At 40.9% G+C, this 26,376-nt stretch overlaps 7 non-coding genes and 8 pseudogenes across 7 annotated transcripts; 5 read left to right on the plus strand and 10 right to left on the minus strand.

Annotated features, from left to right (window-relative positions):
• Nucleotides 1-1,027: 1,027 nt before the first annotated feature.
• Nucleotides 1,028-1,203, minus strand: LOC149920802 (U2 spliceosomal RNA; annotated as a pseudogene).
• A 1,730-nt stretch (nt 1,204-2,933) lies between these two features.
• Nucleotides 2,934-3,070, minus strand: LOC149920803 (U2 spliceosomal RNA; annotated as a pseudogene).
• Nucleotides 3,071-4,225: 1,155 nt separating this feature from the next.
• LOC149920804 (5S ribosomal RNA) lies at nt 4,226-4,344 on the plus strand. The gene has a single exon (XR_016477684.1). It is a non-coding gene; the product is annotated as a 5S ribosomal RNA (ribosomal RNA).
• Nucleotides 4,345-6,331: 1,987 nt separating this feature from the next.
• Nucleotides 6,332-6,523, minus strand: LOC149920805 (U2 spliceosomal RNA). The gene has a single exon (XR_016477581.1). It is a non-coding gene; the product is annotated as a U2 spliceosomal RNA (small nuclear RNA).
• Nucleotides 6,524-7,676: 1,153 nt separating this feature from the next.
• On the plus strand, nt 7,677-7,795 carry LOC149920806 (5S ribosomal RNA). The gene has a single exon (XR_016477695.1). It is a non-coding gene; the product is annotated as a 5S ribosomal RNA (ribosomal RNA).
• A 1,987-nt stretch (nt 7,796-9,782) lies between these two features.
• On the minus strand, nt 9,783-9,961 carry LOC149920807 (U2 spliceosomal RNA; annotated as a pseudogene).
• Nucleotides 9,962-11,780: 1,819 nt separating this feature from the next.
• Nucleotides 11,781-11,920, minus strand: LOC149920808 (U2 spliceosomal RNA; annotated as a pseudogene).
• Nucleotides 11,921-13,073: 1,153 nt separating this feature from the next.
• LOC149920809 (5S ribosomal RNA) lies at nt 13,074-13,192 on the plus strand. Its single transcript, XR_016477706.1, has one exon. It is a non-coding gene; the product is annotated as a 5S ribosomal RNA (ribosomal RNA).
• A 1,987-nt stretch (nt 13,193-15,179) lies between these two features.
• Nucleotides 15,180-15,355, minus strand: LOC149920810 (U2 spliceosomal RNA; annotated as a pseudogene).
• Nucleotides 15,356-17,085: 1,730 nt separating this feature from the next.
• LOC149920811 (U2 spliceosomal RNA) lies at nt 17,086-17,222 on the minus strand (annotated as a pseudogene).
• A 1,152-nt stretch (nt 17,223-18,374) lies between these two features.
• LOC149920812 (5S ribosomal RNA) lies at nt 18,375-18,493 on the plus strand. Its single transcript, XR_016477531.1, has one exon. It is a non-coding gene; the product is annotated as a 5S ribosomal RNA (ribosomal RNA).
• A 1,979-nt stretch (nt 18,494-20,472) lies between these two features.
• Nucleotides 20,473-20,664, minus strand: LOC149920813 (U2 spliceosomal RNA). The gene has a single exon (XR_016477582.1). It is a non-coding gene; the product is annotated as a U2 spliceosomal RNA (small nuclear RNA).
• A 1,151-nt stretch (nt 20,665-21,815) lies between these two features.
• On the plus strand, nt 21,816-21,934 carry LOC149920814 (5S ribosomal RNA). The gene has a single exon (XR_016477542.1). It is a non-coding gene; the product is annotated as a 5S ribosomal RNA (ribosomal RNA).
• Nucleotides 21,935-23,913: 1,979 nt separating this feature from the next.
• On the minus strand, nt 23,914-24,093 carry LOC149920815 (U2 spliceosomal RNA; annotated as a pseudogene).
• A 1,448-nt stretch (nt 24,094-25,541) lies between these two features.
• On the minus strand, nt 25,542-25,651 carry LOC149920816 (U2 spliceosomal RNA; annotated as a pseudogene).
• Between the last annotated feature and the right edge of the window lie 725 nt (nt 25,652-26,376).

The raw sequence follows: 26,376 nt of genomic DNA on the forward strand, positions 1-26,376 counted from the left end.
CTAATCTACTTTAACAAAAGATATATCATATTAAGTTTAATACTATTAATGTTAGGAATAATCATGACTTTGAGATAAATAGAACAAAAATGTTTAATTCCAAATATAGTTAATTATAGAGCAATATATAATAAATGATTTTGTACTTACCAAAAATAAGCCTTGCCACTTTATATCTTGGTAATGTAGCTGCCGCGGGCGGCGGGCCCCCGGCGGCGACTCACTGTCCACGGAAGACGGGAAGAGAGAAAAAATGGAGAGGGGCTTATTTCGTGTTTTCTCTTTACGCGGAACATCTTGGCTGGAACCCAATGACCTAAAAATGAGGGGCGCGCTGTCTCTACCCACCATACCGAAACCCGCGAATTTACGTTATGAAAACCGGTTCCTTCAGCCAACCACTTAGAACATGCACGATTTACGAACCTTGGGTTACGAATAAAACCACAGGAATAACACAGAACAACCTCTTTTCGCGCCTTTATTTTACCCCTCTTACTTGCCTCCCGCTCGTCGGCCATTGCCTCTGCCCTAAACGGGGAGTCTAGCATCCACTCCTTGGGTATCCATAATGGAGGAGAGGACTGAAAGGGGGAAAACCAAGCATGGACGCGCCCAGGAAAATACCAAGGAGGATAGGAAGGGAGGCGAAGTAGGAGGGATGAACGCGGCAGCATCCTTGTAAGAAGCTTAGCGGCGGGAAAATTTCGGAAAAATGGCGGCTAGACGTAGCGTAGCTGCCGCAATCTTGCCGCCATTCATCCCTCCTACTTCGCCTCCCTTCCTATCCTCCGTGAAAATACCGCGAAAAAGAGTGTATAACTAGGTAAAAGAAAATTCAAAAACTGGAATCTTTCCGATTCTTCATTATTAACTATTCGACAATAAGGATTTTACCACTTATGACGTCAGAGGGGCAATATATTATAATAAAGAAATATATATAAAGACAGCCAAATAACATTTCCCGGAAATACTGTGTTGCGCAGTGCGCCATTATAAGAGCGTTTGATTTTTGATTTCAAGAGAGAAGTGGGCCGATCCCGGATTTACTGCAATACCAGGCCGACCCGTGGCGGAGGTGGAGCAAGCTCCGACCACTCCGCCGCCGTCCAAAAATAAGTTTAATATCTTGGGCCCCGATGGGACCCGTATCAGATATTAAGCTGATAAGAACAGATACTGAATTTGTTTATTTAAAATTCGTTGTCATGGTTACAAGTGTCCGCGTTATTAAAAAATTTAAATTATCGCGAACACTGTTTTACACAAAAAAATCCAGAATTTCTGACGTCGCCTCTATCGTTAAAAGGTAAGTATTTACAATTATTCAAGTATAAACGGGACTAAAACAATTTAAAATACAAAAGAGTTACTTTTTCACTGATTTGTTTTGGTCAAGGTAAGTGGTTTTTCTTTTGATTACACATTCTAAGCATATTTTTTAGTTTTAACAATTTTCTTTTCATTTTTACAGGGTAAACAGGATCCGAGGTAAGTATACGGTAAGTATTACATTTAAGCATACCATTTTTTTTTAAACTATAGACATTTAATATTTACAAAATCAAAACTTTAAATAATGTAAAGTTAAAAGCGTATTAAAACTAAAGATAAAACTTAAAGAGTCATTAAAAACATATTTACATATCATATTCAGGGCCTATTTTTTCCCTTTTTTGATGTGCGATTCTGATGGGGAAGACTGTGGTCGTTTCCTGCGACTTTGCAAGGTGAGGCGCGCTTCAGTCAGTGATTCTTCACGCCATCTAAGTATTTCTGGTGACTCTGTGACCAAGCTTCGTGCACGACGGCAAAAGTTCTCTATTTCCTGTTCGGTCATTGTCGACCAATTCCAATCTCGTTCGTAGATCGGTTCTTCATATGCTGGGTTTTTCGAAATGGGAAAGAGCTCTAGAACAGGTGTGTGCTGTGGCGGAGTCTTTACTGCGTTTGCGTAGCCGTTGGACATTTGCGGCAAATCAGATGGTTTAAGGGAAGATCCTGGCGAAGAGAGACTCCAACCATCTTCACCCCCCTCGAAACATCCTGCTTCCGGTACAGATTCTTCCATCTGTTCTTCGTGGACGGCAGCGTCTGTGATAGCTGCCCTTTTCTGTGGTGGTGGTGTGGTTTCGTTCCCCAGATTGACAGCGTCTTCGGGGGCCGGAATATGGCCCTGGATGACCGAATTTTCTGGAGCTGGTGGCGCCTTTCTTTTCTTCTTAGGACAATCCCGAACCTGATGACTGTCTTTACGACAGTAGAAGCACATTCTTTGGACACCTTGATAAACGAGCTGAATGCGATGTCCGCTGATGGTCATCAGGTTCGGGATTGGGCTCTTGACCTTGACTTCAAGGCGGCGATTTCCGTTTCGGACATCTTTAAGCGGGCCTTTCTGGAAGGTTTCCCATGTTTCCGACACCACTTCGCAGTAGTTCCTCAAAGCGGCTCGCAGGAACGGTAGATCCCACCAGCAAGGCGCATCCTTCATAGTGATCTGAGTCACCGGGTCTGCAACTCCAATGATACTTAGATGTTTGTCGCCGACAATTATACCGGCATCAACGGCCTTCTGATAACAGATGGCGTCCTTGAAAGTGATCTGACATTCAGATTTAGCCAGCATCTGAAATACTGTGATGCTCTTGGGGCCAATGCAGTCGAAAAGAGCTACAGCCAAATCTTCTACATTGACCCCGTCGAACTTGATTCTTGCCGTGGCCTTCTTGGAGGACGAAGGCCCGGACTGTGGTTTGCACGGCAGCGACGACACGGCAGGCATGGCGACGATGGTGGTGACCGCCGAAGCGGAAACCGGATACTCAGGAACCGCTGGGATGAGCCAAACAGCGACTGGAACGCAGGAGCAGGAACAGGAACTTCAACTGGAACAGGATCTGGGTCGGTGTAGAATGCCGACTCAGCTTGGCAGATAGACGAGCAGGTACGTATAACTCGCCTTAAAGGCGTATAAACACTTCTCGCCCCCCGACTAAGATCTCGGTATAGAACTATTGGAAACAGATACTACACTTTGATCTTAGCCAAAAGGCCGAGAAGCGATAACCCGCTAGGAGCCGTCACTGTTTAACAAAGTAAAAAGAGAGAATTCGAGCATTTCAAATATTTCATAATTACGTCACCGAATGTTGGTCCTGGTGGGAGATGACAACGTTTGTAGCCATCGCGCGAACAAAGGAGAAGACGATATCTTGAATCCGTGAAATAGAGGTACACCGCCAGGCCCGGACTGGCACTTTTGGGGTCATCGGCTAGAGACAGTAGAGTGGGCCACTTTACCGGGCCGTATGGAAAAAAAATCTAAATGGTGGTTTATAGGACCATAAATAACGTATTAAGTGTACTAGATTCTACGTGAAACGTCAAACGCGTTTAAATGACCATTTAGGAAAAATTTATTATAAGCGAATAGAGCGTTCTATAAAAGTGGACCATAACCGGTCACTTTTCATACAGACTATAGAGCTGGTTCAGCAGGACTAACAACTTTTGTTATTCTTTGGTTTAAGAGAATTCGGCTTATGTCCTGTCTTTATATGAATATTTTAGAGACGTACCTTTTAGGAGTTGTAGGAGGCACCCTAGGTGTTGAAGTATGTTTGGGGTTAAGGATATTTTCATGATCTAAGTTTCATCTTAAACACGTGGATTTGGGACTAGTATTTTCTAGAATTTTGCTTATTTGCCATCATACATTTATTACAAAAATCATTTAAAATAAGAAAAAAGGCGCGGAAAGCAAAGCCGGAAATATGTGAAGCCTAGGCTAGCAACTACGCTACTAATAAAAATTGACTGCTCTCAATTTCTTACGGGTTTGCCAGATAAATATATTTCTCTAAGACGAAAAACCGGCCAAACCTTCACCTCCTCCGAACTCCAAAGGGGGAAAGCACACCACACCAATTTTATAGATTCGTAAACGCGCCTTCCCAATCGACCGCCATCACCTTACAGTCTACGGGGAGGGTGATGAAAAAACTGGTTTGGGGGGGGGGGGGGGGGGATGAAATTTCTGCGGTAAAGGGCTTGCTCGTTGGTTGTCTGTACGATAATATCGGCGCCCAGTAAACGTTTCTAAAAAGAGTGTATAGAACGTTCTATTGGAGCCGCATGCAGCCGGTGGCCCTCGGCGATCACCAACCTACCAGGACCTGGCTAGTCGCGGCTTGTCCACCGCTATCAATTACACTCTAGCGGCAACGGCCATATCACGCTGAATACACCGGTTCTCGTCTGATCACCGAAGTTAAGCAGCGTCGAGCGCGGTCAGTACTTGGGAGGGAGACCACCTGGGAACACCGCGTGCCGTTGGCTACTCATTTATTTTCGCGGGATGGGATTTGCGTCTTTTAACAGGAAAATACCTTCATCCTATCATTTTGACGCTGCTTTTTTATGCAATTAAAAGTTCGCCCAGACGATAATATTATTTCGGTCAACTCTTGGCCTTTTTTTAACAACTGGCAGCATCTTTCCGTGAATAAAATACATGTTAGTATCAAAATTGAACAAAATAAAATGGCGAGAAAATTGGTTTTCATTTTATTCTACTTAAGGCTTGTACTTAAAATAGTACTAACTTACTTACTTACTTACTTACTTACTTACTTACTTACTTACTTACTAACTAACTAACTAACTAACTAACTAACTAACTAACTAACTAACTAACTAATTAACTAACTAACTAACTAACTAACTAATTAACTAACTAACTAACTAACTAACTAACTAACTAACTAACGTTTATCTCTAAACAAAAACATTTCCGCGGTAAAATCCACTCTGAAATGGCCTTTTCTGGTTTTGGAATGAAGTCCAAAGTTAAAATTTTATTAACAAATTCTAATTGTGAAATATATTTTTTGTTCTAAATTTTAATCTTAAATGTAATTTAAATAGTTGAATCTAAAAAAGGACTTTTGGAAAATGTTTTATAGAAGGTTTTATCATGGGACAGCCGCATGGATTAGGGGAGTAACCCAAAAATACAAAATATCAAAACAAACCACGAAATTAAATAATAAAACGGAGACAGAGATATATTTTTTAAACAAAATAATATAGCTAACTTTTATCTATTAATTGTTTTAGGTGATGTAGTTTATGTAAAATATAAAAATGAACCTTGGCACAATATAAATTTAATGTCATGTTTTATTGATACTTAGAAAAAGTAACAAACATTTCAAAAGTCAGATCTTTGAGATCATTATTAAAAAAATATAACATTTTAAATCCGAACTCCTCTATAAATATTAAAATTATAAATTCCTAATCTACTTTAACAAAAGATATATCATATTAAGTTTAATACTATTAATGTTAGGAATAATCATGACTTTGAGATAAATAGAACAAAAATGTTTAATTCCAAATATAGTTAATTATAGAGCAATATATAATAAATGATTTTGTACTTACCAAAAATAAGCCTTGCCACTTTATATCTTGGTAATGTAGCTGCCGCGGGCGGCGGGCCCCCGGCGGCGACTCACTGTCCACGGAAGACGGGAAGAGAGAAAAAATGGAGAGGGGCTTATTTCGTGTTTTCTCTTTACGCGGAACATCTTGGCTGGAACCCAATGACCTAAAAATGAGGGGCGCGCTGTCTCTACCCACCATACCGAAACCCGCGAATTTACGTTATGAAAACCGGTTCCTTCAGCCAACCACTTAGAACATGCACGATTTACGAACCTTGGGTTACGAATAAAACCACAGGAATAACACAGAACAACCTCTTTTCGCGCCTTTATTTTACCCCTCTTACTTGCCTCCCGCTCGTCGGCCATTGCCTCTGCCCTAAACGGGGAGTCTAGCATCCACTCCTTGGGTATCCATAATGGAGGAGAGGACTGAAAGGGGGAAAACCAAGCATGGACGCGCCCAGGAAAATACCAAGGAGGATAGGAAGGGAGGCGAAGTAGGAGGGATGAACGCGGCAGCATCCTTGTAAGAAGCTTAGCGGCGGGAAAATTTCGGAAAAATGGCGGCTAGACGTAGCGTAGCTGCCGCAATCTTGCCGCCATTCATCCCTCCTACTTCGCCTCCCTTCCTATCCTCCGTGAAAATACCGCGAAAAAGAGTGTATAACTAGGTAAAAGAAAATTCAAAAACTGGAATCTTTCCGATTCTTCATTATTAACTATTCGACAATAAGGATTTTACCACTTATGACGTCAGAGGGGCAATATATTATAATAAAGAAATATATATAAAGACAGCCAAATAACATTTCCCGGAAATACTGTGTTGCGCAGTGCGCCATTATAAGAGCGTTTGATTTTTGATTTCAAGAGAGAAGTGGGCCGATCCCGGATTTACTGCAATACCAGGCCGACCCGTGGCGGAGGTGGAGCAAGCTCCGACCACTCCGCCGCCGTCCAAAAATAAGTTTAATATCTTGGGCCCCGATGGGACCCGTATCAGATATTAAGCTGATAAGAACAGATACTACACTTTGATCTTAGCCAAAAGGCCGAGAAGCGATAACCCGCTAGGAGCCGTCACTGTTTAACAAAGTAAAAAGAGAGAATTCGAGCATTTCAAATATTTCATAATTACGTCACCGAATGTTGGTCCTGGTGGGAGATGACAACGTTTGTAGCCATCGCGCGAACAAAGGAGAAGACGATATCTTGAATCCGTGAAATAGAGGTACACCGCCAGGCCCGGACTGGCACTTTTGGGGTCATCGGCTAGAGACAGTAGAGTGGGCCACTTTACCGGGCCGTATGGAAAAAAAATCTAAATGGTGGTTTATAGGACCATAAATAACGTATTAAGTGTACTAGATTCTACGTGAAACGTCAAACGCGTTTAAATGACCATTTAGGAAAAATTTATTATAAGCGAATAGAGCGTTCTATAAAAGTGGACCATAACCGGTCACTTTTCATACAGACTATAGAGCTGGTTCAGCAGGACTAACAACTTTTGTTATTCTTTGGTTTAAGAGAATTCGGCTTATGTCCTGTCTTTATATGAATATTTTAGAGACGTACCTTTTAGGAGTTGTAGGAGGCACCCTAGGTGTTGAAGTATGTTTGGGGTTAAGGATATTTTCATGATCTAAGTTTCATCTTAAACACGTGGATTTGGGACTAGTATTTTCTAGAATTTTGCTTATTTGCCATCATACATTTATTACAAAAATCATTTAAAATAAGAAAAAAGGCGCGGAAAGCAAAGCCGGAAATATGTGAAGCCTAGGCTAGCAACTACGCTACTAATAAAAATTGACTGCTCTCAATTTCTTACGGGTTTGCCAGATAAATATATTTCTCTAAGACGAAAAACCGGCCAAACCTTCACCTCCTCCGAACTCCAAAGGGGGAAAGCACACCACACCAATTTTATAGATTCGTAAACGCGCCTTCCCAATCGACCGCCATCACCTTACAGTCTACGGGGAGGGTGATGAAAAAACTGGTTTGGGGGGGGGGGGGGGGATGAAATTTCTGCGGTAAAGGGCTTGCTCGTTGGTTGTCTGTACGATAATATCGGCGCCCAGTAAACGTTTCTAAAAAGAGTGTATAGAACGTTCTATTGGAGCCGCATGCAGCCGGTGGCCCTCGGCGATCACCAACCTACCAGGACCTGGCTAGTCGCGGCTTGTCCACCGCTATCAATTACACTCTAGCGGCAACGGCCATATCACGCTGAATACACCGGTTCTCGTCTGATCACCGAAGTTAAGCAGCGTCGAGCGCGGTCAGTACTTGGGAGGGAGACCACCTGGGAACACCGCGTGCCGTTGGCTACTCATTTATTTTCGCGGGATGGGATTTGCGTCTTTTAACAGGAAAATACCTTCATCCTATCATTTTGACGCTGCTTTTTTATGCAATTAAAAGTTCGCCCAGACGATAATATTATTTCGGTCAACTCTTGGCCTTTTTTTAACAACTGGCAGCATCTTTCCGTGAATAAAATACATGTTAGTATCAAAATTGAACAAAATAAAATGGCGAGAAAATTGGTTTTCATTTTATTCTACTTAAGGCTTGTACTTAAAATAGTACTAACTTACTTACTTACTTACTTACTTACTTACTTACTTACTTACTTACTAACTAACTAACTAACTAACTAACTAACTAACTAACTAACTAACTAACTAATTAACTAACTAACTAACTAACTAACTAATTAACTAACTAACTAACTAACTAACTAACTAACTAACTAACGTTTATCTCTAAACAAAAACATTTCCGCGGTAAAATCCACTCTGAAATGGCCTTTTCTGGTTTTGGAATGAAGTCCAAAGTTAAAATTTTATTAACAAATTCTAATTGTGAAATATATTTTTTGTTCTAAATTTTAATCTTAAATGTAATTTAAATAGTTGAATCTAAAAAAGGACTTTTGGAAAATGTTTTATAGAAGGTTTTATCATGGGACAGCCGCATGGATTAGGGGAGTAACCCAAAAATACAAAATATCAAAACAAACCACGAAATTAAATAATAAAACGGAGACAGAGATATATTTTTTAAACAAAATAATATAGCTAACTTTTATCTATTAATTGTTTTAGGTGATGTAGTTTATGTAAAATATAAAAATGAACCTTGGCACAATATAAATTTAATGTCATGTTTTATTGATACTTAGAAAAAGTAACAAACATTTCAAAAGTCAGATCTTTGAGATCATTATTAAAAAAATATAACATTTTAAATCCGAACTCCTCTATAAATATTAAAATTATAAATTCCTAATCTACTTTAACAAAAGATATATCATATTAAGTTTAATACTATTAATGTTAGGAATAATCATGACTTTGAGATAAATAGAACAAAAATGTTTAATTCCAAATATAGTTAATTATAGAGCAATATATAATAAATGATTTTGTACTTACCAAAAATAAGCCTTGCCACTTTATATCTTGGTAATGTAGCTGCCGCGGGCGGCGGGCCCCCGGCGGCGACTCACTGTCCACGGAAGACGGGAAGAGAGAAAAAATGGAGAGGGGCTTATTTCGTGTTTTCTCTTTACGCGGAACATCTTGGCTGGAACCCAATGACCTAAAAATGAGGGGCGCGCTGTCTCTACCCACCATACCGAAACCCGCGAATTTACGTTATGAAAACCGGTTCCTTCAGCCAACCACTTAGAACATGCACGATTTACGAACCTTGGGTTACGAATAAAACCACAGGAATAACACAGAACAACCTCTTTTCGCGCCTTTAATTTACCCCTCTTACTTGCCTCCCGCTCGTCGGCCATTGCCTCTGCCCTAAACGGGGAGTCTAGCATCCACTCCTTGGGTATCCATAATGGAGGAGAGGACTGAAAGGGGGAAAACCAAGCATGGACGCGCCCAGGAAAATACCAAGGAGGATAGGAAGGGAGGCGAAGTAGGAGGGATGAACGCGGCAGCATCCTTGTAAGAAGCTTAGCGGCGGGAAAATTTCGGAAAAATGGCGGCTAGACGTAGCGTAGCTGCCGCAATCTTGCCGCCATTCATCCCTCCTACTTCGCCTCCCTTCCTATCCTCCGTGAAAATACCGCGAAAAAGAGTGTATAACTAGGTAAAAGAAAATTCAAAAACTGGAATCTTTCCGATTCTTCATTATTAACTATTCGACAATAAGGATTTTACCACTTATGACGTCAGAGGGGCAATATATTATAATAAAGAAATATATATAAAGACAGCCAAATAACATTTCCCGGAAATACTGTGTTGCGCAGTGCGCCATTATAAGAGCGTTTGATTTTTGATTTCAAGAGAGAAGTGGGCCGATCCCGGATTTACTGCAATACCAGGCCGACCCGTGGCGGAGGTGGAGCAAGCTCCGACCACTCCGCCGCCGTCCAAAAATAAGTTTAATATCTTGGGCCCCGATGGGACCCGTATCAGATATTAAGCTGATAAGAACAGATACTGAATTTGTTTATTAAAAATTCTGGTCATATTTACAAATGTCCGCGTTATTAAGCATTTAATTTAGCGCGAACATTGTTTTAAACAATTTAACAATTTCATGGAGTTCGATCGATATGTCAAAAAAAAAATAACTAGTTCTATGGGTACTAGGTAAATCTTGGTCAAGGTAAGTATTTTTCTTTTTGGTTTTTTTAGGCATACTGTTCAACATTTTTAACTTTAACATTTTCTTTTCAGGGTAATCTGGTTCCGAGTCACGTACGAAGGTGAGTATTACATTTAAGAAAACATATATATTTTTTTTCTTATTTTTTCAACTTTTTAAACTTAAAGAAATGGTTTAGTTTTTAAAACTAAAAAATTTAACCATAATTAATTTTATCTTTTTTTTTTCAGAGTTATTTCGAGGTACGTATGTAACATTTAAGCTATATTATTGTAAACATTTAAAAATAAAACTAAAATTTAAATCATTAAAATCTAATCACAATAAATGATTTGATAAAACCGACTTTTCAGTTTAAGAGTCAATTACGAAAAAGATATAATTAAAAACATAATTACACAATTAGCGTAAGACTTATTTTTTCCCTTTCTTGGGATCTTTTTCACTAGGAGGACTATGCCGTCGTTTGGAACGCAGGAGAAGTTGATTTTTTGCCTTTCCCAATGCTTTTTCGCACCACGCCAGGACCTTAGGTTCCGTGTTATTTAATTCGCTGACTTTACGACAGAAATCCTCTAGTTCGTCTTTCGATAGGGTCCCGAAGTTCCAATGACGTTCGTTAATTGGTACTTCCTCAGGTTTCTTTAGAACAGGTTCTTGTGTGCACTGGGCTTCCTTCTGGGGTGACTTCACAGCACCGGCGTATCCTAGGACTACGGTGGAGGACTCAGGTTTCTCTGGAGATGGCTCCGGCGTTGTAAGTGACCAACTCTCTTTCGAACCATGGAAGTCTCTATGTGGGAGGGTTAGTCCTTTCTCTTTTCGTGATGGTGAGGTTTCATCCATCATTTCGTCGTGGGTGCCGGCGTCTGCAACATCCTCGACTGGAATCGGCGTTCCGCTCCTAACGTTCTCTGGTTCGTTAGAGTCCGGGTTCTGGTAAGTGGCGGTATCTGGAGATGGTCGAGCCTTGTTTTTCTTTTTCGGGCAATCCCGAACCTGATGACTGTCCTTGCGACAATAAAAACACATGCGTTGGACGCCTTGATAAACTAGTTGGATTCGGTGTCCACTGATGGTCATCAGGTTCGGGATTGGACTCTTGATTCTGACTTCAAGACGGCGGTTACCGTTTCGGACGTCCTTCAGAGGGCCTTGCTGGAAGGTCTCCCACGTCTCGGAGAGAACTTCACAATAGCCTTTTAGGTTGGCTTTTAAGAACGAGAGATCCCACCAACTGGGCGCATTTTTTACAGTGACCTGAGTCACCGGATCAGCAACTCCAACTATGCTGAGATGTTTCTCCCCGATGATAATACCGGTACCCACCGCTTTCTGGTAGCAGGTAAAGTCTTTAAACGTCACTTGGACTTCCGCCTTCCCGATCATTTGAAAGACGGTGATACTCTTGGGGCCAATGTGGTCGAAAAGGCCAAGAGCCAAATCTTCTACGGCGACACCGTCGAATTTTATACGTGCGGTGGCTTTCTTTGAGGACATAGAAGAGGACTGCGATGCTGCTGGCAGGGACTGCACGGCAGGCATGGCTACGTTGATGGTGACCGCCGAAGCGGAGACCGGAACTCAGTACTGTTGGTTTGTAGCAAGCGGCAACAGGAAAACAGGAACAACAGCCGGAACTGGAACTGGACTGGAGACAGGAACGGCAGCGACTGACGATTCAGCGGAGCGGAGAGCAGGCAAACTCGCCTAATGGCGTAAAAACACTTCTCGCCCCCCGACTAAGATCTCGGTATAGCACTATTGAAAACAGATACTACACTTTGATCTTAGCCAAAAGGCCGAGAAGCGATAACCCGCTAGGAGCCGTCACTGTTTAACAAAGTAAAAAGAGAGAATTCGAGCATTTCAAATATTTCATAATTACGTCACCGAATGTTGGTCCTGGTGGGAGATGACAACGTTTGTAGCCATCGCGCGAACAAAGGAGAAGACGATATCTTGAATCCGTGAAATAGAGGTACACCGCCAGGCCCGGACTGGCACTTTTGGGGTCATCGGCTAGAGACAGTAGAGTGGGCCACTTTACCGGGCCGTATGGAAAAAAAATCTAAATGGTGGTTTATAGGACCATAAATAACGTATTAAGTGTACTAGATTCTACGTGAAACGTCAAACGCGTTTAAATGACCATTTAGGAAAAATTTATTATAAGCGAATAGAGCGTTCTATAAAAGTGGACCATAACCGGTCACTTTTCATACAGACTATAGAGCTGGTTCAGCAGGACTAACAACTTTTGTTATTCTTTGGTTTAAGAGAATTCGGCTTATGTCCTGTCTTTATATGAATATTTTAGAGACGTACCTTTTAGGAGTTGTAGGAGGCACCCTAGGTGTTGAAGTATGTTTGGGGTTAAGGATATTTTCATGATCTAAGTTTCATCTTAAACACGTGGATTTGGGACTAGTATTTTCTAGAATTTTTCTTATTTGCCATCATACATTTATTACAAAAATCATTTAAAATAAGAAAAAAGGCGCGGAAAGCAAAGCCGGAAATATGTGAAGCCTAGGCTAGCAACTACGCTACTAATAAAAATTGACTGCTCTCAATTTCTTACGGGTTTGCCAGATAAATATATTTCTCTAAGACGAAAAACCGGCCAAACCTTCACCTCCTCCGAACTCCAAAGGGGGAAAGCACACCACACCAATTTTATAGATTCGTAAACGCGCCTTCCCAATCGACCGCCATCACCTTACAGTCTACGGGGAGGGTGATGAAAAAACTGGTTTGGGGGGGGGGGGGGGGATGAAATTTCTGCGGTAAAGGGCTTGCTCGTTGGTTGTCTGTACGATAATATCGGCGCCCAGTAAACGTTTCTAAAAAGAGTGTATAGAACGTTCTATTGGAGCCGCATGCAGCCGGTGGCCCTCGGCGATCACCAACCTACCAGGACCTGGCTAGTCGCGGCTTGTCCACCGCTATCAATTACACTCTAGCGGCAACGGCCATATCACGCTGAATACACCGGTTCTCGTCTGATCACCGAAGTTAAGCAGCGTCGAGCGCGGTCAGTACTTGGGAGGGAGACCACCTGGGAACACCGCGTGCCGTTGGCTACTCATTTATTTTCGCGGGATGGGATTTGCGTCTTTTAACAGGAAAATACCTTCATCCTATCATTTTGACGCTGCTTTTTTATGCAATTAAAAGTTCGCCCAGACGATAATATTATTTCGGTCAACTCTTGGCCTTTTTTTAACAACTGGCAGCATCTTTCCGTGAATAAAATACATGTTAGTATCAAAATTGAACAAAATAAAATGGCGAGAAAATTGGTTTTCATTTTATTCTACTTAAGGCTTGTACTTAAAATAGTACTAACTTACTTACTTACTTACTTACTTACTTACTTACTTACTTACTTACTAACTAACTAACTAACTAACTAACTAACTAACTAACTAACTAACTAACTAATTAACTAACTAACTAACTAACTAACTAATTAACTAACTAACTAACTAACTAACTAACTAACTAACTAACGTTTATCTCTAAACAAAAACATTTCCGCGGTAAAATCCACTCTGAAATGGCCTTTTCTGGTTTTGGAATGAAGTCCAAAGTTAAAATTTTATTAACAAATTCTAATTGTGAAATATATTTTTTGTTCTAAATTTTAATCTTAAATGTAATTTAAATAGTTGAATCTAAAAAAGGACTTTTGGAAAATGTTTTATAGAAGGTTTTATCATGGGACAGCCGCATGGATTAGGGGAGTAACCCAAAAATACAAAATATCAAAACAAACCACGAAATTAAATAATAAAACGGAGACAGAGATATATTTTTTAAACAAAATAATATAGCTAACTTTTATCTATTAATTGTTTTAGGTGATGTAGTTTATGTAAAATATAAAAATGAACCTTGGCACAATATAAATTTAATGTCATGTTTTATTGATACTTAGAAAAAGTAACAAACATTTCAAAAGTCAGATCTTTGAGATCATTATTAAAAAAATATAACATTTTAAATCCGAACTCCTCTATAAATATTAAAATTATAAATTCCTAATCTACTTTAACAAAAGATATATCATATTAAGTTTAATACTATTAATGTTAGGAATAATCATGACTTTGAGATAAATAGAACAAAAATGTTTAATTCCAAATATAGTTAATTATAGAGCAATATATAATAAATGATTTTGTACTTACCAAAAATAAGCCTTGCCACTTTATATCTTGGTAATGTAGCTGCCGCGGGCGGCGGGCCCCCGGCGGCGACTCACTGTCCACGGAAGACGGGAAGAGAGAAAAAATGGAGAGGGGCTTATTTCGTGTTTTCTCTTTACGCGGAACATCTTGGCTGGAACCCAATGACCTAAAAATGAGGGGCGCGCTGTCTCTACCCACCATACCGAAACCCGCGAATTTACGTTATGAAAACCGGTTCCTTCAGCCAACCACTTAGAACATGCACGATTTACGAACCTTGGGTTACGAATAAAACCACAGGAATAACACAGAACAACCTCTTTTCGCGCCTTTATTTTACCCCTCTTACTTGCCTCCCGCTCGTCGGCCATTGCCTCTGCCCTAAACGGGGAGTCTAGCATCCACTCCTTGGGTATCCATAATGGAGGAGAGGACTGAAAGGGGGAAAACCAAGCATGGACGCGCCCAGGAAAATACCAAGGAGGATAGGAAGGGAGGCGAAGTAGGAGGGATGAACGCGGCAGCATCCTTGTAAGAAGCTTAGCGGCGGGAAAATTTCGGAAAAATGGCGGCTAGACGTAGCGTAGCTGCCGCAATCTTGCCGCCATTCATCCCTCCTACTTCGCCTCCCTTCCTATCCTCCGTGAAAATACCGCGAAAAAGAGTGTATAACTAGGTAAAAGAAAATTCAAAAACTGGAATCTTTCCGATTCTTCATTATTAACTATTCGACAATAAGGATTTTACCACTTATGACGTCAGAGGGGCAATATATTATAATAAAGAAATATATATAAAGACAGCCAAATAACATTTCCCGGAAATACTGTGTTGCGCAGTGCGCCATTATAAGAGCGTTTGATTTTTGATTTCAAGAGAGAAGTGGGCCGATCCCGGATTTACTGCAATACCAGGCCGACCCGTGGCGGAGGTGGAGCAAGCTCCGACCACTCCGCCGCCGTCCAAAAATAAGTTTAATATCTTGGGCCCCGATGGGACCCGTATCAGATATTAAGCTGATAAGAACAGATACTGAATTTGTTTATTTAAAATTCGTTGTCATGGTTACAAGTGTCCGCGTTATTAAAAAATTTAAATTATCGCGAACACTGTTTTACACAAAAAAATCCAGAATTTCTGACGTCGCCTCTATCGTTAAAAGGTAAGTATTTACAATTATTCAAGTATAAACGGGACTAAAACAATTTAAAATACAAAAGAGTTACTTTTTCACTGATTTGTTTTGGTCAAGGTAAGTGGTTTTTCTTTTGATTACACATTCTAAGCATATTTTTTAGTTTTAACAATTTTCTTTTCATTTTTACAGGGTAAACAGGATCCGAGGTAAGTATACGGTAAGTATTACATTTAAGCATACCATTTTTTTTTAAACTATAGACATTTAATATTTACAAAATCAAAACTTTAAATAATGTAAAGTTAAAAGCGTATTAAAACTAAAGATAAAACTTAAAGAGTCATTAAAAACATATTTACATATCATATTCAGGGCCTATTTTTTCCCTTTTTTGATGTGCGATTCTGATGGGGAAGACTGTGGTCGTTTCCTGCGACTTTGCAAGGTGAGGCGCGCTTCAGTCAGTGATTCTTCACGCCATCTAAGTATTTCTGGTGACTCTGTGACCAAGCTTCGTGCACGACGGCAAAAGTTCTCTATTTCCTGTTCGGTCATTGTCGACCAATTCCAATCTCGTTCGTAGATCGGTTCTTCATATGCTGGGTTTTTCGAAATGGGAAAGAGCTCTAGAACAGGTGTGTGCTGTGGCGGAGTCTTTACTGCGTTTGCGTAGCCGTTGGACATTTGCGGCAAATCAGATGGTTTAAGGGAAGATCCTGGCGAAGAGAGACTCCAACCATCTTCACCCCCCTCGAAACATCCTGCTTCCGGTACAGATTCTTCCATCTGTTCTTCGTGGACGGCAGCGTCTGTGATAGCTGCCCTTTTCTGTGGTGGTGGTGTGGTTTCGTTCCCCAGATTGACAGCGTCTTCGGGGGCCGGAATATGGCCCTGGATGACCGAATTTTCTGGAGCTGGTGGCGCCTTTCTTTTCTTCTTAGGACAATCCCGAACCTGATGACTGTCTTTACGACAGTAGAAGCACATTCTTTGGACACCTTGATAAACGAGCTGAATGCGATGTCCGCTGATGGTCATCAGGTTCGGGATTGGGCTCTTGACCTTGACTTCAAGGCGGCGATTTCCGTTTCGGACATCTTTAAGCGGGCCTTTCTGGAAGGTTTCCCATGTTTCCGACACCACTTCGCAGTAGTTCCTCAAAGCGGCTCGCAGGAACGGTAGATCCCACCAGCAAGGCGCATCCTTCATAGTGATCTGAGTCACCGGGTCTGCAACTCCAATGATACTTAGATGTTTGTCGCCGACAATTATACCGGCATCAACGGCCTTCTGATAACAGATGGCGTCCTTGAAAGTGATCTGACATTCAGATTTAGCCAGCATCTGAAATACTGTGATGCTCTTGGGGCCAATGCAGTCGAAAAGAGCTACAGCCAAATCTTCTACATTGACCCCGTCGAACTTGATTCTTGCCGTGGCCTTCTTGGAGGACGAAGGCCCGGACTGTGGTTTGCACGGCAGCGACGACACGGCAGGCATGGCGACGATGGTGGTGACCGCCGAAGCGGAAACCGGATACTCAGGAACCGCTGGGATGAGCCAAACAGCGACTGGAACGCAGGAGCAGGAACAGGAACTTCAACTGGAACAGGATCTGGGTCGGTGTAGAATGCCGACTCAGCTTGGCAGATAGACGAGCAGGTACGTATAACTCGCCTTAAAGGCGTATAAACACTTCTCGCCCCCCGACTAAGATCTCGGTATAGAACTATTGGAAACAGATACTACACTTTGATCTTAGCCAAAAGGCCGAGAAGCGATAACCCGCTAGGAGCCGTCACTGTTTAACAAAGTAAAAAGAGAGAATTCGAGCATTTCAAATATTTCATAATTACGTCACCGAATGTTGGTCCTGGTGGGAGATGACAACGTTTGTAGCCATCGCGCGAACAAAGGAGAAGACGATATCTTGAATCCGTGAAATAGAGGTACACCGCCAGGCCCGGACTGGCACTTTTGGGGTCATCGGCTAGAGACAGTAGAGTGGGCCACTTTACCGGGCCGTATGGAAAAAAAATCTAAATGGTGGTTTATAGGACCATAAATAACGTATTAAGTGTACTAGATTCTACGTGAAACGTCAAACGCGTTTAAATGACCATTTAGGAAAAATTTATTATAAGCGAATAGAGCGTTCTATAAAAGTGGACCATAACCGGTCACTTTTCATACAGACTATAGAGCTGGTTCAGCAGGACTAACAACTTTTGTTATTCTTTGGTTTAAGAGAATTCGGCTTATGTCCTGTCTTTATATGAATATTTTAGAGACGTACCTTTTAGGAGTTGTAGGAGGCACCCTAGGTGTTGAAGTATGTTTGGGGTTAAGGATATTTTCATGATCTAAGTTTCATCTTAAACACGTGGATTTGGGACTAGTATTTTCTAGAATTTTTCTTATTTGCCATCATACATTTATTACAAAAATCATTTAAAATAAGAAAAAAGGCGCGGAAAGCAAAGCCGGAAATATGTGAAGCCTAGGCTAGCAACTACGCTACTAATAAAAATTGACTGCTCTCAATTTCTTACGGGTTTGCCAGATAAATATATTTCTCTAAGACGAAAAACCGGCCAAACCTTCACCTCCTCCGAACTCCAAAGGGGGAAAGCACACCACACCAATTTTATAGATTCGTAAACGCGCCTTCCCAATCGACCGCCATCACCTTACAGTCTACGGGGAGGGTGATGAAAAAACTGGTTTGGGGGGGGGGGGGGGATGAAATTTCTGCGGTAAAGGGCTTGCTCGTTGGTTGTCTGTACGATAATATCGGCGCCCAGTAAACGTTTCTAAAAAGAGTGTATAGAACGTTCTATTGGAGCCGCATGCAGCCGGTGGCCCTCGGCGATCACCAACCTACCAGGACCTGGCTAGTCGCGGCTTGTCCACCGCTATCAATTACACTCTAGCGGCAACGGCCATATCACGCTGAATACACCGGTTCTCGTCTGATCACCGAAGTTAAGCAGCGTCGAGCGCGGTCAGTACTTGGGAGGGAGACCACCTGGGAACACCGCGTGCCGTTGGCTACTCATTTATTTTCGCGGGATGGGATTTGCGTCTTTTAACAGGAAAATACCTTCATCCTATCATTTTGACGCTGCTTTTTTATGCAATTAAAAGTTCGCCCAGACGATAATATTATTTCGGTCAACTCTTGGCCTTTTTTTAACAACTGGCAGCATCTTTCCGTGAATAAAATACATGTTAGTATCAAAATTGAACAAAATAAAATGGCGAGAAAATTGGTTTTCATTTTATTCTACTTAAGGCTTGTACTTAAAATAGTACTAACTTACTTACTTACTTACTTACTTACTTACTTACTTACTTACTAACTAACTAACTAACTAACTAACTAACTAACTAACTAACTAACTAACTAATTAACTAACTAACTAACTAACTAACTAATTAACTAACTAACTAACTAACTAACTAACTAACTAACGTTTATCTCTAAACAAAAACATTTCCGCGGTAAAATCCACTCTGAAATGGCCTTTTCTGGTTTTGGAATGAAGTCCAAAGTTAAAATTTTATTAACAAATTCTAATTGTGAAATATATTTTTTGTTCTAAATTTTAATCTTAAATGTAATTTAAATAGTTGAATCTAAAAAAGGACTTTTGGAAAATGTTTTATAGAAGGTTTTATCATGGGACAGCCGCATGGATTAGGGGAGTAACCCAAAAATACAAAATATCAAAACAAACCACGAAATTAAATAATAAAACGGAGACAGAGATATATTTTTTAAACAAAATAATATAGCTAACTTTTATCTATTAATTGTTTTAGGTGATGTAGTTTATGTAAAATATAAAAATGAACCTTGGCACAATATAAATTTAATGTCATGTTTTATTGATACTTAGAAAAAGTAACAAACATTTCAAAAGTCAGATCTTTGAGATCATTATTAAAAAAATATAACATTTTAAATCCGAACTCCTCTATAAATATTAAAATTATAAATTCCTAATCTACTTTAACAAAAGATATATCATATTAAGTTTAATACTATTAATGTTAGGAATAATCATGACTTTGAGATAAATAGAACAAAAATGTTTAATTCCAAATATAGTTAATTATAGAGCAATATATAATAAATGATTTTGTACTTACCAAAAATAAGCCTTGCCACTTTATATCTTGGTAATGTAGCTGCCGCGGGCGGCGGGCCCCCGGCGGCGACTCACTGTCCACGGAAGACGGGAAGAGAGAAAAAATGGAGAGGGGCTTATTTCGTGTTTTCTCTTTACGCGGAACATCTTGGCTGGAACCCAATGACCTAAAAATGAGGGGCGCGCTGTCTCTACCCACCATACCGAAACCCGCGAATTTACGTTATGAAAACCGGTTCCTTCAGCCAACCACTTAGAACATGCACGATTTACGAACCTTGGGTTACGAATAAAACCACAGGAATAACACAGAACAACCTCTTTTCGCGCCTTTATTTTACCCCTCTTACTTGCCTCCCGCTCGTCGGCCATTGCCTCTGCCCTAAACGGGGAGTCTAGCATCCACTCCTTGGGTATCCATAATGGAGGAGAGGACTGAAAGGGGGAAAACCAAGCATGGACGCGCCCAGGAAAATACCAAGGAGGATAGGAAGGGAGGCGAAGTAGGAGGGATGAACGCGGCAGCATCCTTGTAAGAAGCTTAGCGGCGGGAAAATTTCGGAAAAATGGCGGCTAGACGTAGCGTAGCTGCCGCAATCTTGCCGCCATTCATCCCTCCTACTTCGCCTCCCTTCCTATCCTCCGTGAAAATACCGCGAAAAAGAGTGTATAACTAGGTAAAAGAAAATTCAAAAACTGGAATCTTTCCGATTCTTCATTATTAACTATTCGACAATAAGGATTTTACCACTTATGACGTCAGAGGGGCAATATATTATAATAAAGAAATATATATAAAGACAGCCAAATAACATTTCCCGGAAATACTGTGTTGCGCAGTGCGCCATTATAAGAGCGTTTGATTTTTGATTTCAAGAGAGAAGTGGGCCGATCCCGGATTTACTGCAATACCAGGCCGACCCGTGGCGGAGGTGGAGCAAGCTCCGACCACTCCGCCGCCGTCCAAAAATAAGTTTAATATCTTGGGCCCCGATGGGACCCGTATCAGATATTAAGCTGATAAGAACAGATACTACACTTTGATCTTAGCCAAAAGGCCGAGAAGCGATAACCCGCTAGGAGCCGTCACTGTTTAACAAAGTAAAAAGAGAGAATTCGAGCATTTCAAATATTTCATAATTACGTCACCGAATGTTGGTCCTGGTGGGAGATGACAACGTTTGTAGCCATCGCGCGAACAAAGGAGAAGACGATATCTTGAATCCGTGAAATAGAGGTACACCGCCAGGCCCGGACTGGCACTTTTGGGGTCATCGGCTAGAGACAGTAGAGTGGGCCACTTTACCGGGCCGTATGGAAAAAAAATCTAAATGGTGGTTTATAGGACCATAAATAACGTATTAAGTGTACTAGATTCTACGTGAAACGTCAAACGCGTTTAAATGACCATTTAGGAAAAATTTATTATAAGCGAATAGAGCGTTCTATAAAAGTGGACCATAACCGGTCACTTTTCATACAGACTATAGAGCTGGTTCAGCAGGACTAACAACTTTTGTTATTCTTTGGTTTAAGAGAATTCGGCTTATGTCCTGTCTTTATATGAATATTTTAGAGACGTACCTTTTAGGAGTTGTAGGAGGCACCCTAGGTGTTGAAGTATGTTTGGGGTTAAGGATATTTTCATGATCTAAGTTTCATCTTAAACACGTGGATTTGGGACTAGTATTTTCTAGAATTTTTCTTATTTGCCATCATACATTTATTACAAAAATCATTTAAAATAAGAAAAAAGGCGCGGAAAGCAAAGCCGGAAATATGTGAAGCCTAGGCTAGCAACTACGCTACTAATAAAAATTGACTGCTCTCAATTTCTTACGGGTTTGCCAGATAAATATATTTCTCTAAGACGAAAAACCGGCCAAACCTTCACCTCCTCCGAACTCCAAAGGGGGAAAGCACACCACACCAATTTTATAGATTCGTAAACGCGCCTTCCCAATCGACCGCCATCACCTTACAGTCTACGGGGAGGGTGATGAAAAAACTGGTTTGGGGGGGGGGGGGGATGAAATTTCTGCGGTAAAGGGCTTGCTCGTTGGTTGTCTGTACGATAATATCGGCGCCCAGTAAACGTTTCTAAAAAGAGTGTATAGAACGTTCTATTGGAGCCGCATGCAGCCGGTGGCCCTCGGCGATCACCAACCTACCAGGACCTGGCTAGTCGCGGCTTGTCCACCGCTATCAATTACACTCTAGCGGCAACGGCCATATCACGCTGAATACACCGGTTCTCGTCTGATCACCGAAGTTAAGCAGCGTCGAGCGCGGTCAGTACTTGGGAGGGAGACCACCTGGGAACACCGCGTGCCGTTGGCTACTCATTTATTTTCGCGGGATGGGATTTGCGTCTTTTAACAGGAAAATACCTTCATCCTATCATTTTGACGCTGCTTTTTTATGCAATTAAAAGTTCGCCCAGACGATAATATTATTTCGGTCAACTCTTGGCCTTTTTTTAACAACTGGCAGCATCTTTCCGTGAATAAAATACATGTTAGTATCAAAATTGAACAAAATAAAATGGCGAGAAAATTGGTTTTCATTTTATTCTACTTAAGGCTTGTACTTAAAATAGTACTAACTTACTTACTTACTTACTTACTTACTTACTTACTTACTTACTAACTAACTAACTAACTAACTAACTAACTAACTAACTAACTAACTAACTAATTAACTAACTAACTAACTAACTAACTAATTAACTAACTAACTAACTAACTAACTAACTAACTAACGTTTATCTCTAAACAAAAACATTTCCGCGGTAAAATCCACTCTGAAATGGCCTTTTCTGGTTTTGGAATGAAGTCCAAAGTTAAAATTTTATTAACAAATTCTAATTGTGAAATATATTTTTTGTTCTAAATTTTAATCTTAAATGTAATTTAAATAGTTGAATCTAAAAAAGGACTTTTGGAAAATGTTTTATAGAAGGTTTTATCATGGGACAGCCGCATGGATTAGGGGAGTAACCCAAAAATACAAAATATCAAAACAAACCACGAAATTAAATAATAAAACGGAGACAGAGATATATTTTTTAAACAAAATAATATAGCTAACTTTTATCTATTAATTGTTTTAGGTGATGTAGTTTATGTAAAATATAAAAATGAACCTTGGCACAATATAAATTTAATGTCATGTTTTATTGATACTTAGAAAAAGTAACAAACATTTCAAAAGTCAGATCTTTGAGATCATTATTAAAAAAATATAACATTTTAAATCCGAACTCCTCTATAAATATTAAAATTATAAATTCCTAATCTACTTTAACAAAAGATATATCATATTAAGTTTAATACTATTAATGTTAGGAATAATCATGACTTTGAGATAAATAGAACAAAAATGTTTAATTCCAAATATAGTTAATTATAGAGCAATATATAATAAATGATTTTGTACTTACCAAAAATAAGCCTTGCCACTTTATATCTTGGTAATGTAGCTGCCGCGGGCGGCGGGCCCCCGGCGGCGACTCACTGTCCACGGAAGACGGGAAGAGAGAAAAAATGGAGAGGGGCTTATTTCGTGTTTTCTCTTTACGCGGAACATCTTGGCTGGAACCCAATGACCTAAAAATGAGGGGCGCGCTGTCTCTACCCACCATACCGAAACCCGCGAATTTACGTTATGAAAACCGGTTCCTTCAGCCAACCACTTAGAACATGCACGATTTACGAACCTTGGGTTACGAATAAAACCACAGGAATAACACAGAACAACCTCTTTTCGCGCCTTTATTTTACCCCTCTTACTTGCCTCCCGCTCGTCGGCCATTGCCTCTGCCCTAAACGGGGAGTCTAGCATCCACTCCTTGGGTATCCATAATGGAGGAGAGGACTGAAAGGGGGAAAACCAAGCATGGACGCGCCCAGGAAAATACCAAGGAGGATAGGAAGGGAGGCGAAGTAGGAGGGATGAACGCGGCAGCATCCTTGTAAGAAGCTTAGCGGCGGGAAAATTTCGGAAAAATGGCGGCTAGACGTAGCGTAGCTGCCGCAATCTTGCCGCCATTCATCCCTCCTACTTCGCCTCCCTTCCTATCCTCCGTGAAAATACCGCGAAAAAGAGTGTATAACTAGGTAAAAGAAAATTCAAAAACTGGAATCTTTCCGATTCTTCATTATTAACTATTCGACAATAAGGATTTTACCACTTATGACGTCAGAGGGGCAATATATTATAATAAAGAAATATATATAAAGACAGCCAAATAACATTTCCCGGAAATACTGTGTTGCGCAGTGCGCCATTATAAGAGCGTTTGATTTTTGATTTCAAGAGAGAAGTGGGCCGATCCCGGATTTACTGCAATACCAGGCCGACCCGTGGCGGAGGTGGAGCAAGCTCCGACCACTCCGCCGCCGTCCAAAAATAAGTTTAATATCTTGGGCCCCGATGGGACCCGTATCAGATATTAAGCTGATAAGAACAGATACTTTTAATTGTTTATTAAAAGCTTCGTTTGATTTTACATTTTTACATTCGTTATATATTTGTTCACGGTTTAATTAATTAAATTAGCGCGAACAATCGTTTAAAAGGGATCATTGTATAAAAGTCGAGCTAAGAACTATGTTAAAACTTTTTAAAAATTGAATTTAAATCATATTTTTCCTTTTTTAATTTCTTTTTCTGGAGTTCTACTACGTCTTCTTTTGGGATAGTTTTTCAGGAGTTCGGTTATTCTTACGACGAGGTCTTCTGCTGTCCGGGTTAGGCTGATTGAACGTGTGGGGGCTCTGGCATTGATTTTTTCGAGGAGGGCTTGAAGTTCGTTTTTCCTTAGTAGGTTAAGGCCTGGCACTTCGTTATAGTTCCAATCTAATGGATCGAATCTTGGTCTGGTTGTTGGGCTGTCATGTTCGTTGGTGTCAGATTCGTATTCAGGTTCGGGTTCTAGGTCATCTTGCTGTGGTGGTGATTTCAGTGCGTCGGCGAAGGAACAGATTTTGGCGGGAGGATCAACGGTCTTTGGAGAAGGCGTCGTCAGGTAAAAACTTTCGTTGGAGGTCTTGGATTCGTCTGCCTGGGTAAGTACTGTTTTTTTACTTAAATTTTTTCCTTTTAGGTTGTCTTCTACGGTGGTCTCATTGGATTCCGGATGCGTGGCTGGTGACGTAATTTCTCCGTTGGACTCTGGAGGTTGGCGAGCCTTTTTCTTCTTTTTCGGGCAATCCCGAACCTGATGCGTGTCTTTGTGGCAATAAAAACACATTCTCTGGACTCCCCTATAGGTGATTTGAATTTGATGTCCATTTATGGTCATCAGGTTCGGGATTGGCCCCTTGACTTTTACTTGCAGGCGACGAGTTCCCGTGTAGAGATCTTTCAGAGCCCCTGTCTGGTAGGTCTCCCAGACTTCTGATATGACGTCACAACAGGACTTCAAGGCGTTTTTGAAGACAGCTAAATCCCACCAGCTCGGTGCATCCCTTACTGTTATGTAAGAGACCGGATCTGCCACCCCAGTGATATCTAGCTGCTTGTTGTCGACGATGATGCCACTATCGACGGCTCTCTGATAGCTTGCAGTATCTCGAAAAGTGATCAGAGCTTCGGACTTCGATATCATTTGAAAGACGGTAATTTTCTTCAGGCCGACGTGGTCGAAAAGGGCTTGCGCCAAATCTTCAACGCCGACACCGTCGAACTTAATACGGGCTGTGGTAGCCTTGAGTGCAGAAGCTGGAGCTGAAGTTGGAACAGGAGCTAGCTGATTAACAGCCGTCGACGTCTCAGGAAGCATGGTGGCTGGCTTTGACGTCAGGATTGCGGCGTGATGACTGGAATCGCCAGGCGGCGATCCCCGGAGTAGTGGATCCAAGACTGCGGACGGCTGGAACAACTGGAGTGGAACTATGGCACTGGATCAGCAGGACTGGAACTGTGGTACTGGATCAGCAGGACAGGTGAGTATACTACCCTTTTACAGGTACATACGATTCCCGGCCTTTGGCTTTGAAGAAAGGAGCAAACAGATACTACACTTTGATCTTAGCCAAAAGGCCGAGAAGCGATAACCCGCTAGGAGCCGTCACTGTTTAACAAAGTAAAAAGAGAGAATTCGAGCATTTCAAATATTTCATAATTACGTCACCGAATGTTGGTCCTGGTGGGAGATGACAACGTTTGTAGCCATCGCGCGAACAAAGGAGAAGACGATATCTTGAATCCGTGAAATAGAGGTACACCGCCAGGCCCGGACTGGCACTTTTGGGGTCATCGGCTAGAGACAGTAGAGTGGGCCACTTTACCGGGCCGTATGGAAAAAAAATCTAAATGGTGGTTTATAGGACCATAAATAACGTATTAAGTGTACTAGATTCTACGTGAAACGTCAAACGCGTTTAAATGACCATTTAGGAAAAATTTATTATAAGCGAATAGAGCGTTCTATAAAAGTGGACCATAACCGGTCACTTTTCATACAGACTATAGAGCTGGTTCAGCAGGACTAACAACTTTTGTTATTCTTTGGTTTAAGAGAATTCGGCTTATGTCCTGTCTTTATATGAATATTTTAGAGACGTACCTTTTAGGAGTTGTAGGAGGCACCCTAGGTGTTGAAGTATGTTTGGGGTTAAGGATATTTTCATGATCTAAGTTTCATCTTAAACACGTGGATTTGGGACTAGTATTTTCTAGAATTTTTCTTATTTGCCATCATACATTTATTACAAAAATCATTTAAAATAAGAAAAAAGGCGCGGAAAGCAAAGCCGGAAATATGTGAAGCCTAGGCT

Source organism: Leiobunum rupestre (assembly GCF_980474605.1).
Source record: "Leiobunum rupestre chromosome 9 unlocalized genomic scaffold, qqLeiRupe1.1.hap1 SUPER_9_unloc_1, whole genome shotgun sequence".
Classification (NCBI taxonomy): domain Eukaryota; kingdom Metazoa; phylum Arthropoda; class Arachnida; order Opiliones; family Sclerosomatidae; genus Leiobunum; species Leiobunum rupestre.